At 45.0% G+C, this 17,347-nt stretch overlaps 1 long non-coding RNA gene across 1 annotated transcript in view; it reads left to right on the top strand.

Annotated features, from left to right (window-relative positions):
* LOC130362507 (uncharacterized) overlaps nucleotides 1-17,347 on the top strand; it is a 65,531-nt gene that overhangs the window by 6,445 nt on the left and 41,739 nt on the right. Inside the window, exon 2 of the long non-coding RNA XR_008891451.1 lies at nucleotides 6,817-6,890. This is a non-coding gene — a long non-coding RNA (uncharacterized LOC130362507). The remainder of the gene's footprint in view (nucleotides 1-6,816; nucleotides 6,891-17,347) is intronic.

The raw sequence follows: 17,347 nt of genomic DNA, 5'->3' as shown, positions 1-17,347 counted from the left end.
ATTGTAAAACTGGCAGACAGCATATAACTGCAATGCTTTGTAATAATAAGTATTCCAAAGCATTAAAAAAAAGTGTAAAAAAATATAAAAAAAATAAAAGTTTAAAAAAGAAAGTGTAAAGACAATAAATGTAAAAAAAAAGTGTAAAAAAAGTGTAAAAAAATTATAAAAATACAGTTATTAAATAAATATAATCAAAAATAAAAATGCATAATGTGTAGGATCACACGGATGCCCGCCAACAGTCACAATAATGAGCTCCCTGCTGCGGCTGGGTAGCTTTGTGTGTCCACTCATAGCGGCGGATTTCCCGCCAGCAGTCATGAGCGGATACACTGAGCTACCCAGCCACAGCAGTGATCTCGCCCCTTGTGATTGCTGGCGGGGCATCCGCAGTGTGAAATAAGCCGCGGATGTGCTCTGTGCCCCTACAATGCATCCTGTTCATACTTTTTTTCTGCAGTGTTCAAGGTATCCGTCAGCATCACGTCAAAAAGAGTGATGCTGACGTATACTGTAGCATCTCCATTTATTTCTGAATGAGACTGCTACAGTATACATTGGCATCCCTTTTTTGACATGACAACAGACACCTATACTCAGGGCCGGACTGGCAATCGGGCACGCCGGGCGTTTGCCCGGTGGGCCGTGCCCCAGGCAGACAGACTGTTCAGGCAGTTAAGCACTGTCTAAGCAGAGAGTCGGCCAGTGTTTTTTCACCTCACACCGGCTGCTGTAACGTTATTTTTTTTATTACTGGGGCTACTCTGGCCTTGAATGGGGGGCGGGGCTGGAGGCGTGGCCGTGGCCAGGGGCCGTGATGCAGTCCGTGTTACAGCACTGGCTGCTAGAATGAGACGTGCCTGTGCACAGGCACGTCAATAACCAGCAGCCAGTGGGAGAAGACGCCGGCCAATGACGTCGGCCATCACGTCCATCCCTATCCCTGCTTGGCACCTCAATGGAGGAGCTGCAGCCACCATCTGTGTTTATAAATGAGGTATGAACTCATGGGGATGGGGGCTGTGTGCATGGAGGGCTGTGTGTATGGAGGGCTGTCTATGTGTGTGCATGGAGGGCTGTCTATGTGTGTGCATGGAGGGAAGTCTATGTGTGTGCATGGAGGGCAGTCTATGTGTGTGCATGGAGGGCAGTCTATGTGTGTGCATGGAGGGCAGTCTATGTGTGTGCATGGAGGGCAGTCTATGTGTGTTCATGGAGGGCTGTCTATGTGTGTGCATGGAGGGCTGTCTATGTGTGTGCATGGAGGGCTGTCTATGTGTGTGCATGGAGGGCAGTCTATGTGTGTGCATGGAGGGCAGTCTATGTGTGTGCATGGAGGGCAGTCTATGTGTGTGCATGGAGGGCTGTCTATGTGTGTGCATGGAGGGCTGTCTATGTGTGTGCATGGAGGGCTGTCTATGTGTGTGCATGGAGGGCTGTCTATGTGTGTGCATGGAGGGCTGTCTATGTGCGTGCATGGAGGGCTGTCTATGTGCGTGCATGGAGGGCTGTCTATGTGCGTGCATGGAGGGCTGTCTATGTGCGTATATGGAGGGCTGTCTGTGTGTGTGTATATGGAAGGCTGTCTGTGTGTGTGTATATGGAGGGCTGTCTATGTGTGTGCATGGAGGGCTGTCTATGTGTGTATATGGAGGGCTGTCTATGTGTGTGCATGGAGGGCTGTCTGTGTGTGCATGGAGGGCTGTCTATGTGTGCATGGAGGGCTGTCTGTGTGTGCATGGAGGGCTGTCTATGTGTGTATATGGAGGGCTGTCTATGTGTGTGCATGGAGGGCTGTCTATGTGTGTGCATGGAGGGCTGTGTGTATATGGAGGGCTGTCTATGTGTGTGCATGGAGGGCTGTGTGCATGGAGGGCTGCGTATGAGTGTGTATATGGGGACTGTGTATGGGAACAGTGTATATGTGTGTATAGGGCAGTGATTCCCAACCAGGGTGTCTCCAGCTGTTGCAAAACCACAACTCCTAGCATGCCCGGACAGCTGAAGACTTTCGGGGCATGCTGGGAGTTGTGGTTTTGCAACAGCTGGAGGCACCCTGGTTGGGAAACACTGGTATAGGGGATGTGTATGTGTATATGGGGCTGTGAATGTGTATTACCTTACCCCCCGAAATTTCCTGTACGGCACCGCGGCAGTATGCTGGAAGGGGGCATGTCTGTCCCCGCATGACGCATTGGCTGACACACCCCCTCCATGTATTCCATCAAAATACATTGAGGGGGCGTGTCCGCTGTGGCTTCCTACTGGGAACGACACAGCGCTTTCTGTAGACCACCGCGGCCCCGTACAGGAGATCACAGAGGGCCCCAGCAGTCGGATTCCCCAAGATCTATAACTTATCCCCTATCCTTCAGGTAGGGGATAAGTTATATAGCACTACAGATCTCCTTTAAGCCCTTTCCTCCTCCCCTTCTAAAAATCATAACACTTTGCACCTACAGACCATATAAGAGCTTGTTTTTTGCGTCACCAATTGTACTTTGTATTGACATCACTTATTTTATAACAATCTGTGGCAAAGCAAAAAAAAAAACACCATTTTGTAAATTTTGGGGGCTTTGGTTTCTACACAGTGCACTTTTTGGTAAAAATGACACCATATCTTTATTCTGTAGGTCCATACGGTTACAAGGATACCCAATTCATATTTGAGTTTTATTTTATTTTACTACTTGAAAAAAAATTATAACTGCATGCACCAAAATGAGTATGCTTAAAATTGTCATCTTCTGACCCCTATAACTGTTTAATTTTTCGGCATACAGGGCTATATGAGGACTAATTTTTGCGCCATGGTCTGTAGTTTTTATCGGTACCATTTTTATTTTGATGGGACTTTTTGATTGCTTTTGATAACATTTTTTTTATAGTACATGAAGTGACCAAAAATGCACAATTTTGGACTTTGGTACGCCATCGACCATGTGGTTTAGCTTACCTTACATAGTTTGGACATTTACGCACGCTGCGGTACCACGTGATTATTATAATTTACTTAAAAATAAGAAAAGGGGGATTCAAACTTTTATTAGGAAGGAGTTAATTCACTTTTATTAACTTTTTTTTCAGCACTTTTTTTTTTCCCCCCTAGGGGGCTATAACATGCAATCTTTTGATTGCATATACCGATCAGTGTCATGCTATAGCATAGCATTGATCAGTGTTATCGGTGCTCTGCTGCTCCAGCCTGCAGAGCCTGGCTGGAGCATCAGGGGACCGATCGGACGGCGAGGAGGCAGGAAAGGGCCCTCCCTTCGTCCACACAGCTGATTGGGATATCGTGGTTTCACCGCAATGGTCCTGATCGGCTCCACTGAGCTGCCGGTATCATTTTACTTAAATTTTAGCATCTAAAGGGTTGATGCCTGGCATCAACCGTTCGGCGGTGCCTGGCATTAACCATGGGTCCTGGCTGCAGATAGCAGTCAGGACCCACTGGGTTTGAAGCGAGCTCAGCTCGTGAGCACGCTTCAAAACCTGGTAATGGGACCAGGGCATACAGGTACGTCCTGCATCCTTAAAAGGAGAACGATCAACCAATATAATGGGTTATAGTGCGGGTGAACAGAAGACAGATGTGGGGTCTCATACTTATGTACATTCCTGCAGTCTGGCGCCCAGTCCCTCTGAAGATCTTCTACTGTCTTCTCTAAATTGCACGCTGAAGGCGGGCCCGCCAGCTGGATTTGAACATTCATCATAGCTGGTCACTTGAGCGCTCAGTAGGCACATGCGCTCACATGAACAGCAACCATGAATATTCAAATCCAGCCAGCGGGCCCGCCTTTAGAGATGACAGTAGAAGATCTTGAGATGGACCAGGCGCCGGACTGCAGGTATGTATATAAGTCAGAGACCCCGCATCGATCTTGCATAAATGTCCAAACTATTAATATATAACGTTAATTAAACTGCAGGGTTAATGACGTACATGTTAAAAAAGAAAAACTAATTCCAGAATTGGGCATTTTTGGTCACTTCATATACCAGAAAAAATTAATCAGCAAGTCCCTCAAAAAAAAAAAATGGTACCGATAAAAACTACAGATCACACAATAAATTAGCCTCATGCATTCCTGTATGCGGAAAATAATTTTTTTTGTAAAAACAAGTAGGTTAGTAAATTAAAACAAAACTTTTATGAACTGGGTATCACTTTAATTGTACGGACCTACAGAATAAGAGTAATGGTGTCATTGCTAACAAAAAGTGCTCTGCGTAGAAACAGAAGCCTCCAAAATTACAAAATTATTTTTTATTTTCATTTCACCCCCAAATATTTTTTTGTTTCACAGTAGATTTGTTGGTGAAATGACTGATGTCATTACAAAGTACAATTGGTGGTGTAAAAAACAAGCCTCAGATGGGTCTGTAGGGGAAAAGTTGAAAGCGTTATGGCTTTTAGAAGGTGAGGAGGAAAAAACGAACGTTCAAAAATAAAAAAAAACCTTTACATAACGACCTTTAACGACCAAGGATGTAAATTTACGTCCTGGTGCTGTGGTACTTAGCGCACCAGGACGTATATTTACGTCCTGTACATGACCACGAGCATTGAAGCGATGCTCGGATCATGCGTGGCTGGTCCTGGCTGCTGATCACAGCCGGGGACCCGTCGGTAATGGCCGATATCCGCGATCGCGCGGATGTCTGCCTTTAACCCCTCTAATGCCAATGATCAATAGAGATCACGGCATCTGTGGCAGTGCGGTCAGAAATATGGATGACTGGATCGCCCGCAGTGCTGCCATGGCGATCCGATCATCCAGAACGGCGCACGGAGGTCCCCTCACCTGCCTCCGCTGCCTTCCACGGGTCTTCTGCTCTGGTCTGAGATCGAGCAGACCAGAGCAGAAGATGATCGATAACACTGATGCATAGCACTGAAAAGCATTAGCAATCAAAGGATTGCTATAAATAGTCCCCTACGGGGACTAATAAAGTGTTAAAATAAAATATGTGAAAAATCCCCTCTCCCAATAAAGATGTAAAATGTCCTTTTTTCCCATTTTACCCCCATAAAGTGTAAAAAAAAATTGTAAATAGACATATTTGGTATTGCTGCGCGCCCAAATCTCTGAACTATTAAAATATAATGTTATTGATTCCGTATGGTGAAAGTAAAAAAAAACAAAAGTGCAAAATTGCTGCTTTTTTTGTCACATTTTATGAAAAAAATTTATAAAAAAATTTATAAGTTTTATATACACAAATGTGGTATCAATAAGAATTACAGATCATGGCGCAAAAAATGAGCCCTCATACCGCCGCATACACGAAAAAATGAAATAGTTATAGGTCGTCAAAATATAGGTGGTTAAAAAGTTTGCGATTTTTTTTAGCGCATAAATAATAGAAAAGTATGTAATCATTGGTATCATTTTAATCGTATTGACCCACAGAATAAAAAAACATCTCATTTTTACCGTAAATTGTACAGCGTGAAAACGAAACCTTCCAAAATTTGCTAAATTGCAGGTTTTCATTTTAATTTCCCCACACAGTAGTATTTTTTTGGTTGTGCCATACATTTTATTGTAAAATGAGTGATGTAAAAAAAAAAGCCCTCATACTAGTCTGTGGATGAAAATATAAAAGAGTTACGATTTAGGAGGAAAAAACGAAAAAGCAAAAATAAAATTGGCCTGGTCCTTAAGGCCAAAATGGGATTGGTCCTTAAGGGGTTAAGGGGGTATGGAGACTATGCTCACGCATGTGAGAGGACAATATGTGTGTATGGGGGCACAAAGTGGGCAATATTGATGGGGAGTTTGTATAGAGGTGGGGATGGTGCTGGAGAAAGGTGTGGTTTGTTTTATGCATATGGAGTAATACTAGAGTCCGTATTATGCAGGTCTGGACTAAAATGCCTATCCATGCTAATAAAAAACTTTAATGGCAGTTGTTTTATCTGCTCCCTCTGTATTGTCCTCACTGTAAGGTCCTTAGAGTAAAGACAATATATAGGGAACATTCTGAAGAAAAAAAAAACCCTACCTGGTGACAAGCCCCCCCCCCCCCCCCCAAACCCTACTGTACTACTTCAGACCCCTCTGTCCACCCTTTACCCCTCTGTACTCCACCAGACCCCTCTATCCATCCCTGACCTCTCTGTAATTCGCCAGACCCCTCTGTCCATCCATGAGCACTCTGTCCTCTATCAGACCCTTTTGTCCAACTCTGTCCACCCTTTACCCCTCTGTACTCCACCAGACCCCTCTATCCATCCCTGACCTCTCTGTTCTCCACCAGACCCCATTGTCCATCCTTGACCTCTCTGTTTTTCTTTTAGACCCCTCTGTCCATCCCTGACCCCTCTGTTCTCCTCCAGACCCCTCTGTTTTTCATACATTACATTACATTACTTATCCTGTACTGATCCTGAGTTATATCCTGTATTATACTCCAGAACTGTACTCACTATTCTGCTGGTGAGATCACGGTGTACATACATTACATTACTTATCCTGTACTGATCCTGAGTTATATCCTGTATTATACCTCAGAGCTGTACTCACTATTCTGCTGGTGAGGTCACTGTGTACATACATTACTCATCCTGTACTGATCCTGAGTTATATCCTGTATTATACTCCAGAGCTGTACTCACTATTCTGCTGGTGAGATCACGGTATACATACATTACATTACTTATCCTGTACTGATCCTGAGTTATATCCTGTATTATACCTCAGAGCTGTACTCACTATTCTGCTGGTGAGGTCACTGTGTACATACATTACATTACTTATCCTGTATTGATCCTGTGTTATATCTTGTATTATACTACAGAGCTGTACTCACTATTTTGCTGGAGGAGTCACAAGGAGGGTGAGAGAGCCTGCTACGATAACACAGATTTGGAGGTACCACTATTAGATAGAAGTGTAACTTTGTTGTAGAATAGTGTGACGCTCAGGACATTGCTTCTATACACTGACTGCACTGTTTACAACCCTACTGACCAGAACAGTATGATGGTAATGTGTATGGTGATAATATTCCTCCTTGTATACTGGTATTATCGGTGATACTGGTCTCAGTATACAGGATTTGGTCAGTAACAGTAGGATGGTAATATGTATGGTGATAATGAGGGAATTCATCAATTGTTGTCTAGTATGTGTACTATTTTAGAGCAGAAAAGTCGTGTTTGATGTTACCTACCTGCGCCAAATTAATCAAAAGTCGCATGCTACTTGATGAATTTACCGGCTCCTACGCCCATGGTACCCATTTAGACTGCTTTACAGGGCTAAAGTAAATGAGTGTAGGCCGCTGCAGATTTTTTGCGACTTTCAGAGAAAAGTCGCACATAATGAATAAGTGCCCACTGCATAAAACTAGTCTAAAGCACTGCAAATGGTGGTTCACTTTCAAATATGATCAAAAGTCACATAGGAAGTGACCTGAGATATTTGTGCGACAATTGTAGACTGAAAAAGGTTCTAAATAGCTTGATGAATTCCCCTCAATATTCCTCCTTGTATACTGGTCTCAGTATACAGATATATATATATATATATATATACACACACACACACACATTTTTTTTATCATTATGTGCTTTTATACCCAACTATGATTGACATTTGGTCCCTCCCTTTTGTGGCTCCGCCCATGACTAAAATGGGCTGCTTAGTCTAAAATGCCCGGGCCTATTTTTGGTCCCAGTCCGGCCCTGCCTATACTGCAGAAACTAAGAATGAATGGGGACTATTCATATAACGATGCCCTGAAAGCCAATGGGGGCTCCTCTCCTTCTTGGTCCTACCAGGCGGTCAGGCAACCAGATATGGCCTAAGTAGGGGTACTGCCCAGCCCGGGACAAACAGCGTGATAAAATATGGGCGCATTTCCTCCATTTCAAAAGCGACTTACCAAAATGATGTCCCACAAATAAAGAATTTGTGGGAAAAAAAGCTAATTTCTGTTTTTTCAACTGACTTTTAAATAATTCTAGCCACACAATAAGGGCTCAATGTGCTCACTTTTGCCCTAGGTGAATACTTTAGGGGGTGTAGTTTCGAAAATGTGGTCACTTCTGGGGGTGCGGTATTGTTCTGACAGCTAGAATGCTTTGCAAGTTGAAGTGCGGCCCATAATTTGTATAATGATAACCTGAAAGCCAAATGGTGCTCCTCTCCTTTTGGGTCCCACCATGTGCCCATGCAACCAAATATGGTCTAAGCGGGGGTATTACCGAACACGGAACGAACAGTGTAATCAAATATGGGGCGTATTTTCTAGTTTTCAGATGCAATGTACAAAAAATATGTCCCACAAATGATACATTTGTGAAAAAAAAAAGAAATTTTACATTTTTCCACTGACTTTGTATCCATTCCAGCCATACAAGAAGGACTCAAAGTACTCACTTTTGGTCTAGATGAATACTTTAGGGGGTGTAGTTTCCAAAATGGGGTCACTTGTGGGGGTTCTGTATGGTTCTGGCAGCTAAAACCCTTTGCAGGCATGAAGTGCGGTGTTATGCCGAGCACTCCGGGTCCCCGCTCCTCCCCGGAGCGCTCACAGCGTTCTCCTGTTCGCAGTGCCCCGGTCAGACCCGCTGACCGGGTGCGCTGCGATAATGTCCCTAGCCGGGATGCGATTCGCGATGCGGGACGCGCCCGCTCGCGGTGCGCATCCCGACGCGCTTACCAGACTCGCTCCCCGTCTGTGCTTTCCCGGCGTGCGCGGCCCCGCTCCCTAGGGCGCGCGCCGGTTCCTTGCGATTTAAAGGGCCGGTGCGCCACTGATTGGCGCATGGTTTTTAATTAGTGTGTTCACCTGTGCACTTCCCTATATTACCTCACTTCCCCTGCACTTCCTTGCCGGATCTTGTTGCCATTGTGCCAGTGAAAGCGTTCCTTGTGTATCCCTAGCCAGTGTTCCAGACATAGGCGTGCGCACGGGGTGTGTCGGGTGTGCACAGGCACACCCTAATCACCGCAGCCGCGGCCCGCTGCTGCAGGACTTTTTTTTTTCTTTTTTTCTCCTCACTACTAAACCCCAGCCCCACTGGACATCCCCGACATCACCAGCAGGAGGACGGGGGATAGATTGGCCGGAGCCGCAAATTTAAAAAAAAATGCATTTTTAAACATCCGGTGTGCCCTGAAAGACTTTCAGGGCACACCGAATGTTTAAAAATGCATTTTTTTTTATTTGCGGCTCAGGCCGCTCTATCCCCCGTCCTCCGGCCGCTCTATCCCCCCTTCCTCTGGGCCGCTCTATCCCCCCTTCCTCTGGGCCGCTCTATCCCCCCTTCCTCTGGGCCGCTCTATCCCCTTCCTCCGGGCCGCTCTATCCCCCGTCCTTCGGCCGCTCTATCCCCCCTTCCTCTGGGCCACTCTTTTCCCCTTCCTCCGGGCCGCTCCTCCCCCTTCCCCGACCGCGCACACTGCTGCCCCGCAGCTGCGCACGTCTGCTTACACCTCCTGGGATGATCCTGGCCGCAACTCCTGGCACCGAGTGTCCATTCCTCGGCATGAGGAAGAAGTAGGCGATGGTGCAGCAGATGGGAGTGGACGTGCCCGGCCTCTGACCCCAACATGGCTGCCGCAGGTAAGAAAAGTGCACAGACCGAGGACGGGAGGGGGGTGGGATGTGTGTATTATGTATGTATGGTGTGTGTAATATGTATGTATGGTGTGTGTAATATGTATGTATGGTGTGTATTATGAATGTATGGTGTGTGTAATATGTGTGTATGGTGTGTGTAATATGTGTGTATGGTGTGTGTATTATGTATGTATGGTGTGTGTAATATGTATGTATGGTGTGTATTATGTATGTATGGTGTGTGTATTATGTATGTATGGTGTGTGTATTATATGTATGTATGGTGTGTATAATATGTATGTATGGTGTGTATTATGTATGTATGGTGTGTGTATTATATGTATGTATGGTGTGTATTATGTATGTATGGTGTGTGTAATATGTATGTATGGTGGGAATTATGTATGTATGATGTATTTATGTATGATGTGTGTGTATATATAATGGATTTGTGTATGTATTATGTATGGTGTGCATATGTATGTATTATATATGTATGATGTTTGTATTTATGCATTATGTATGTATAATATATATATATATATATAATGCATAAATACAAACATCATACATATATAATACATACATAATACATACATATGCACACCATACATAATACATACACAAATCCATTATATATACACACACATCATACATAAATACATCATACATACACACATCATACATACAGAACATACATACCATATATATGTTATGTACTGTATGTTATGTATGTATGATGTATTTATGTATGATGTCTATGTATATATAATGGATTTGTGTATGTATTATGTATGGTGTGCATATGTATGTATGATGTATGTATGTATTATATATGTATGATGTTTGTATGCATATAGTATGAATTTATGTGTGTGTATATATATATATATAATATATATATATAAGTGTGTAGGTTATGCATGTATGATGTGTGTATGTATGACGTATGTATATATGTATTATGAATCAGAACAAAAAGAAAAAAGAAAGTTTCCTCCAGCTCTTCCAAGGATAACGGTGCTTGTAGTATTAAACCATCAAACCTTTAATCTGTATACATTATAAATAGAAAAAGGTGACATCATAAAAGAAAAGTGAAACTCCAGTGCGTTTTGGGCTACATATAGCCATGATTAAGAGCTACATTTTGCTCAAAACGTGTTGGCGTTTCATTTCTCTTTAATGATTGATGTCACCTTTTTCTATTTTTAATGCATACAGATTAAAGGTTTGATGTTTTAATACTACAAGCACCTTGAAAGAGGCAGCTTTCTTTTTTCCTTTGTTCTGATACATGGGACACAGCCCACTCTCTGCAGTCCGTGCTCTTCGACCATCAAATATACTAAAAACGACTACAGCACCGACCCGGGAGCTGAAATAAACATTTTTTTATTTTTTTTATGTATTATGTATGTATTTTATATTCTGTATGTATTATGTACGCAATCACCCACACAGCACCCATAGCACCCCTCAAACACACAGCACCCCTCAAACACACACACACAGCACCCCCCCCCCACACTCACACACAGCACTTCACACACACACACACACACAGCACCCCCTCCACACTCACACACAGCACCCCCTCCACACTCACACACAGCACCCCCTCCACACTCACACACAGCACCCCCTCCACACTCACACACAGCACCCCCCCCACACTCACACACAGCACCCCCTCCACACACAAACACAGCACCCCCCCCCACACTCACACACAGCACCCCCCCCACACACACACACAGCACCCCCCCCCCCCCCCACACTCACACACAGCACTTCACACACACACACACACACACACACAGCACCCCCAGTGCAACATAATGGGAGTTGTAGTTTTGGTCACCATATATTTTATCAGGGCATGCTGGGAATTGTAGTTGGTAACTGCAAATCCCAGCATTGCATTCCTTGAAGGAATGCAATGCTGGGAGGTGCAGTTACCAACTACAATTCCCAGCATGCCCTGATACAATCTATGATGACCAAAACTACAACTCCACACATCTTGCACTATATAGGAGTACAATTTAGATTATGGTGCAACATGCTGGGAGTCCTAGTTTTGGGTCAGCTGCAGACCCAAAACTACAACGTGCATGCTGCTCCAAGCTTGCTGGGTGCCGCATCACTTTTTCAACCAATCTGGTGCAAAAAAAAATTCTATGTGGAATATTCCCCCCTCTGTGCTCCCATCTTATAGTGAAAGCGTTCTTCTGTTTGCCAAGTAAAGAAAAACATGAGTTTTACCATTCAACTTACAATTTTTTTTTCAAATCCACATCAAATGCATCCCTATAAACACCAGCAAACATACACACAAGTAGGAGGTCTAGTCAGGGCTGGTGCATGGATTTTTGACACTCTAGGCAAAACCTAATTTTGACAACCCTTTGGCTCATTGAACCCCTTGGCAAATATAAGATCAGGGGTAGAATTAGTCCCGTAAGCCTCATGGTAAATTCTAGACTTGTCCTCCTCCCTACAATTATAACTATACTGCACCTAATGTGGGGGAACTATATTGCACCTAATGTGGGGGAACTGTACTGCACCTAATGTGGGGGAACTATACTGCACCTAATGTGGGGGACTATACTGCACCTAATGTGGGGGAACTGTACTGCACCTAATGTGGGGGAACTGTACTGCACCTAATGTGGGGGAACTATACTACACCTAATGTGGGGGAACTATACTACACCTAATGTGGGGGAACTGTACTGCACCTGTGGGGGAACTGTACTGCACCTAATGTGGAGGAACTGTACTACTAACCTAATGTGGGGGGACTATACTGCCAACCTAATGTGGGGGAACTATACTGCCAACCGAATGTGGGGGAACTGTACTACTAACCTAATGTGGGGGAACTATACTGCACCTAATGTGGGGGAACTATACTGCCAACCGAATGTGGGGGAACTGTACTACTAACCTAATGTGGGGGAACTATACTGCACCTAATGTGGGGGAACTATACTGCCAACCTAATGTGGGGGAAATATATTTCCATCCTAATGTGGGAGATTTATACTGCCAACCTAATGTGGGGGAACTATACAAAAATATAAAATTGTACTATTTTGATCCCTATAGCACTTTTATTTTTCTGTATATGGGGATGTGAGGGTCATTTTTAGCGCTGTGATTTGTAGTTTTTATCGGTACCATTTTTTTTTTTTGCTTTTTAGATATTTTTTATGGTATTTGAAGTGACTAATAGTGCTAATCTGATTAGTGCACTATTACGACTTTTGGGACCCCACTTCTGATTTTGCCCATGGCCATGTTAAGCCTAAAACCGGCCCTGGATACAATCCTCCTACACTATGCAAGCAAGAGTGTGTGTATATGTATGTATGTATGTGTGTATATATATATATATATATATATATATATATATATATATATATATATATATATATATATATATATATATACACACATACATTAACACACACACACGCATGCGCGGAGTGAGTTTGTGCTTTAGGGTGCACACCCTAATGCAATAGGCTGCGCACGCCTATGGTTCCAGACCTCTTGCCGTTGCCCCTGACTACGATCCTTGCTGCCTGCCCTGACCTTCTGCTACGTCCGACCCTGCTCTTGTCTAAATCCCTTGTACCGCGCCTATCTCAGCAGTCAGAGAGGTTGAGCCGTTGCCGGTGGATACGACCTGGTTGCTACCGCCGCTGCAAGACCATCCCGCTTTGCGGCAGGCTCTGGTGAAAACCAGTAGCAACTTAGAACCGGTCCACGCCAATCCCTCTCTGACACAGAGGATCCACCTCCAGCCTGCTGAATCCTGACAGTAGATCCGGCCATGGATCCCGCTGAGGTCCCGCTGCCAGTTGTCGCTGACCTTACCACGGTGGTCGCCCAGCAGTCGCAACAGATAGCGCAACAAGGCCACCAGCTGTCTCAACTGACTTTGATGCTACAGCAGCTTCTACCACAGCTTCAGCAACCATCTCCTCCGCCAGCTCCTGCACCTCCTCCGCAGCGAGTGGCCGCATCCAGCCTCCGTTTATCATTGCCGGACAAATTTGATGGGGACTCTAAACTTTGCTGTGGTTTTCTCTTACAATGTTCCCTGCATTTGGAGATGTCGGACCAATTTCCAACCGAAAGGTCAAAAGGTGGCTTTCGTGGTCAGTCTTCTGTCTGGGAAAGCCCTGTCATGGGCCACACCGCTTTGGGACCGCAATGATCCTGTCACTGCCTCTGTACACTCTTTCTTCGAGGAGATTCGAAGTGTCTTTGAGGAACCAGCCCGAGCCTCTTCTGCCGAGACTGCCCTGCTGAACCTGGTCCAGGGTAATTCTTCTGTAGGCGAGTACGCCATCCAATTCCGTACTCTTGCCTCCGAATTGTCCTGGAATAACGAGGCCCTCTGCGCAACCTTCAAAAAATGCCTATCCAGTAACAGCAAAGATGTGCTGGCCGCACGAGAAATCCCTGCTAACCTGCATGAACTTATTCATCTGGCCACCCGCATTGACATGCGTTTTTCCGAAAGACGTCAGGAGCTCCGCCAGGATATGGACTTTGTTCGCACGAGGCGGTTTCTCTCCCCGGCTCCTCTCTTCTCTGGTCCGCTGCAATCTGTTCCTGTGCCTTCCGCCGTGGAGGCTATGCAAGTAGACCGGTCTCGCCTGACACCTCAAGAGAGGACACCCCGCCGCAATGAGAACCTATGCCTGTACTGTGCCAGTACCGAACACTTCTTGAAGGATTGTCCTATCCGACCTCCACATCAGAAAAGACGCACCCCGATTCCGCACAAAGGTGATCGATATTTAGATTTTTTCTTCTAACCTAGAAGAACACCGCCGGCATGTACGCATGGTTCTTCAGAGACTCCGGGACAATCAGTTATATGCCAAGATGGAGAAATGTCTCTTTGAATGCCAATCTCTTCCCTTCCTAGGATATTTAGTCTCTGGCCAGGGACTCCAAATGGACCCGGACAAACTATCAGCCGTGTTGGATTGGCCACGCCCCTCCGGACTCCGAGCTATCCAACGTTTCTTGGGGTTTGCCAATTACTACAGACAATTTATTCCACATTTTTCCACCATTGTGGCCCCAATTGTGGCCCTAACCAAGAAAAACGCCAACCCTAAGTCCTGGCCTCCTTAAGCGGAAGAGGCGTTCAACCGTCTCAAAACTGCCTTTTCTTCTGCTCCCGTACTCTCCAGACCTGATCCATCTAAACCCTTCTCACTGGAGGTAGACGCCTCCTCGGTGGGAGCTGGAGCTGTACTCCTACAGAAAAATTCTTCCGGACATGGTGTTACTTGTGGTTTCTTTTCTAGGACCTTCTCTCCGGCGGAGAAAAACTACTCCATTGGTGATCGAGATCTACTGGCCATAAAACTGGCCCTCGAGGAATGGAGGCACCTGCTGGAGGGGTCCAAATACCCAGTTATTATATACACTGATCACAAGAATTTCTCTTATCTTCTGCCCAACGGCTGAACCCTCGCCAGGCTAGGTGGTCGTTGTTCTTTGCCCGTTTTAACTTTGAGATTCATTTTCACCCCGCTGACAAGAACATTAGGGCTGACGCCCTCTCTTGTTCCTCGGATGCCTCTGAAATGGAAGCCTCCCTGCAACACATTATTCCTCCGGACTGTCTGATTTCCACTTCTCCAGCTTCCATCAGACAAACTCCTCCTGGAAAGACCTTCGTCTCTCCACGCCAGCGCCTCAGGATTCTCAGGTGGGGACACTCCTCACACCTCGCCGGCCATGCTGGCGTCAAAAAATCCGTCCAGCTCATCTCTCGTTTTTTTTGGTGGCCTACCCTGGAAGCAGATGTTGCTGATTTTGTTCGGGCTTGTACAGTCTGTGCCCGGGACAAGACTCCTCGCCAGAAGCCTGCCGGTCTCCTCCACCCTCTGCCTGTTCCCGAGCTACCATGGTCTCAGATTGCTATGGACTTTATTACAGACTTACCTTTATCCCATGGCAACACAGTTATTTGGGTGGTCATTGATCGTTTCTCCAAGATGGCACATTTTATTCCTCTTCCAGGTCTTCCTTCTGCGCCACAGTTGGCGAATTTTTTGTGCACATTTTTCGCCTCCACGGGCTTCCTACGCATATCGTCTCGAGGGCTCTCTGTAATCAGCTTAACATCAAATTAAACTTCTCGTCTTCTTATCATCCCCAATCCAATGGGCAAGTGGAGAGAGTTAATCAGGTTCTTGGTGACTATTTCCGACATTTTGTTTCCTCCCGCCAGGGTGACTGGGCCGATCTCCTACCATGGGCCGAATTCTCGTACAATTTTAAAGTCTCTGAGTCTTCCGCTAAATCCCCATTCTTTGTGGTGTACGGCCGTCACCCTCTTCCCCCCCTCCCCACTCCCACGCCTTCTGGTTTGCCCGCTGTTGATGAGGTGACTCGGGACTTCTCCACCATCTGGAAAGAGACTCAAAAATCTCTCATACAGGCCTCATCCCGGATGAAGAAACATGCCGACAAAAAAAGAACTCCTCCTGTCTTTTCTCCTGGAGACAAAGTGTGGCTCTCCTCCAAGTATATCCGCTTCCATGTCCCCAGTTATAAACTGGGACCACGTTATCTTGGACCTTTTAAAATCAAATGCCAAATCAACCCTGTCTCCTACAAACTCCTTCTTCCTCCTTTTCTCTGTATTCCTAATGCTTTTCATATCTCTCTCCTTAAACCACTTATCCTTAACCGCTTCTCTCCTAAGGTTGTTGCTCCTACTCCTGTCTCCGGGTCCTCTGACATTTTCTCGGTTAAAGAAATTCTGGCATCCAAGACGGTCAGAGGTAAAAAAAAAATTCTTGTAGATTGGGAGAATTGCGGCCCGGAGGAGAGGTCATGGGAACCCGAGGACAACATCCTTGACAAGGACCTTATCTACAAATTTTCAGGTTCTAAAAAGAGGGGGAGACCCAAGGGGGGGGGTACTGTTACGCCGAGCGTTCTGGGTCCCCGCTCCTCCCCAGAGCGCACACAGCGTTCTCCTGTTCTCAGCGCCCCGGTCAGACCCGCTGACCGGGTGCGCTGCCATAATGTCCCTAGCCGGGATGTGATTCGTGATGTAGGACGCTCCCGCTCGCGGTGCGCATCCCGACTCGCTTACCAGACTCGCTTCCCGTTTGTAATAATTCCTGCAAAAAAATATGGTGTTAAAATATTCACTGTACTCCCTAGCGAATACATTGAAGGGTCTAGTTTTTAAAATGGGGTCATTTGGGGGGGGCGTTTCCTATGTTCGACCACCTTTAAATTTCTGCAAACCTTGCATAGCACATAAAAAAAGATGTACTTTTCACATTTTCAAACTTTTCAAAATTTCAAGTTAAATTGTTAGGCTTCTAATTAATTTAAAATGTGAATTAAAAACAAAAAAAATCCTGTCAAAATAAAGTAGACATCTGAAAGTATAAGTTTCATAAATTATTTGGTCAGTAAGTATAAATATATGCAACCTATTAGTGTTAAAATAGCAAAAAATCGTAATTTTGTTTTTAAATTTCATGATTTTTTGCATTGTAAAAAAAATGCAATGTCCACATGTCTTTATTATGTGTGATGTCATGATAAATGTGATGTTCCTAAGAAAGTATTTAAAGTTTGGATTTTATCCTGTGTGTTATGCCATGAGTAAGGACCTGTAACGGTCCGAAAACACGTCGGCTCCTGCCTAATGCAAGTTTGTATCCGCTGATCATACAATAAAATACCTGTCATT

The sequence above is a fragment of the Hyla sarda genome, chromosome 3, assembly GCF_029499605.1.
Source record: "Hyla sarda isolate aHylSar1 chromosome 3, aHylSar1.hap1, whole genome shotgun sequence".
NCBI classification, from domain to species: domain Eukaryota; kingdom Metazoa; phylum Chordata; class Amphibia; order Anura; family Hylidae; genus Hyla; species Hyla sarda.
The sequence above is the reverse complement of the archived record's forward strand: the minus strand, read 5'-3'. Positions and strand labels throughout refer to the sequence as shown.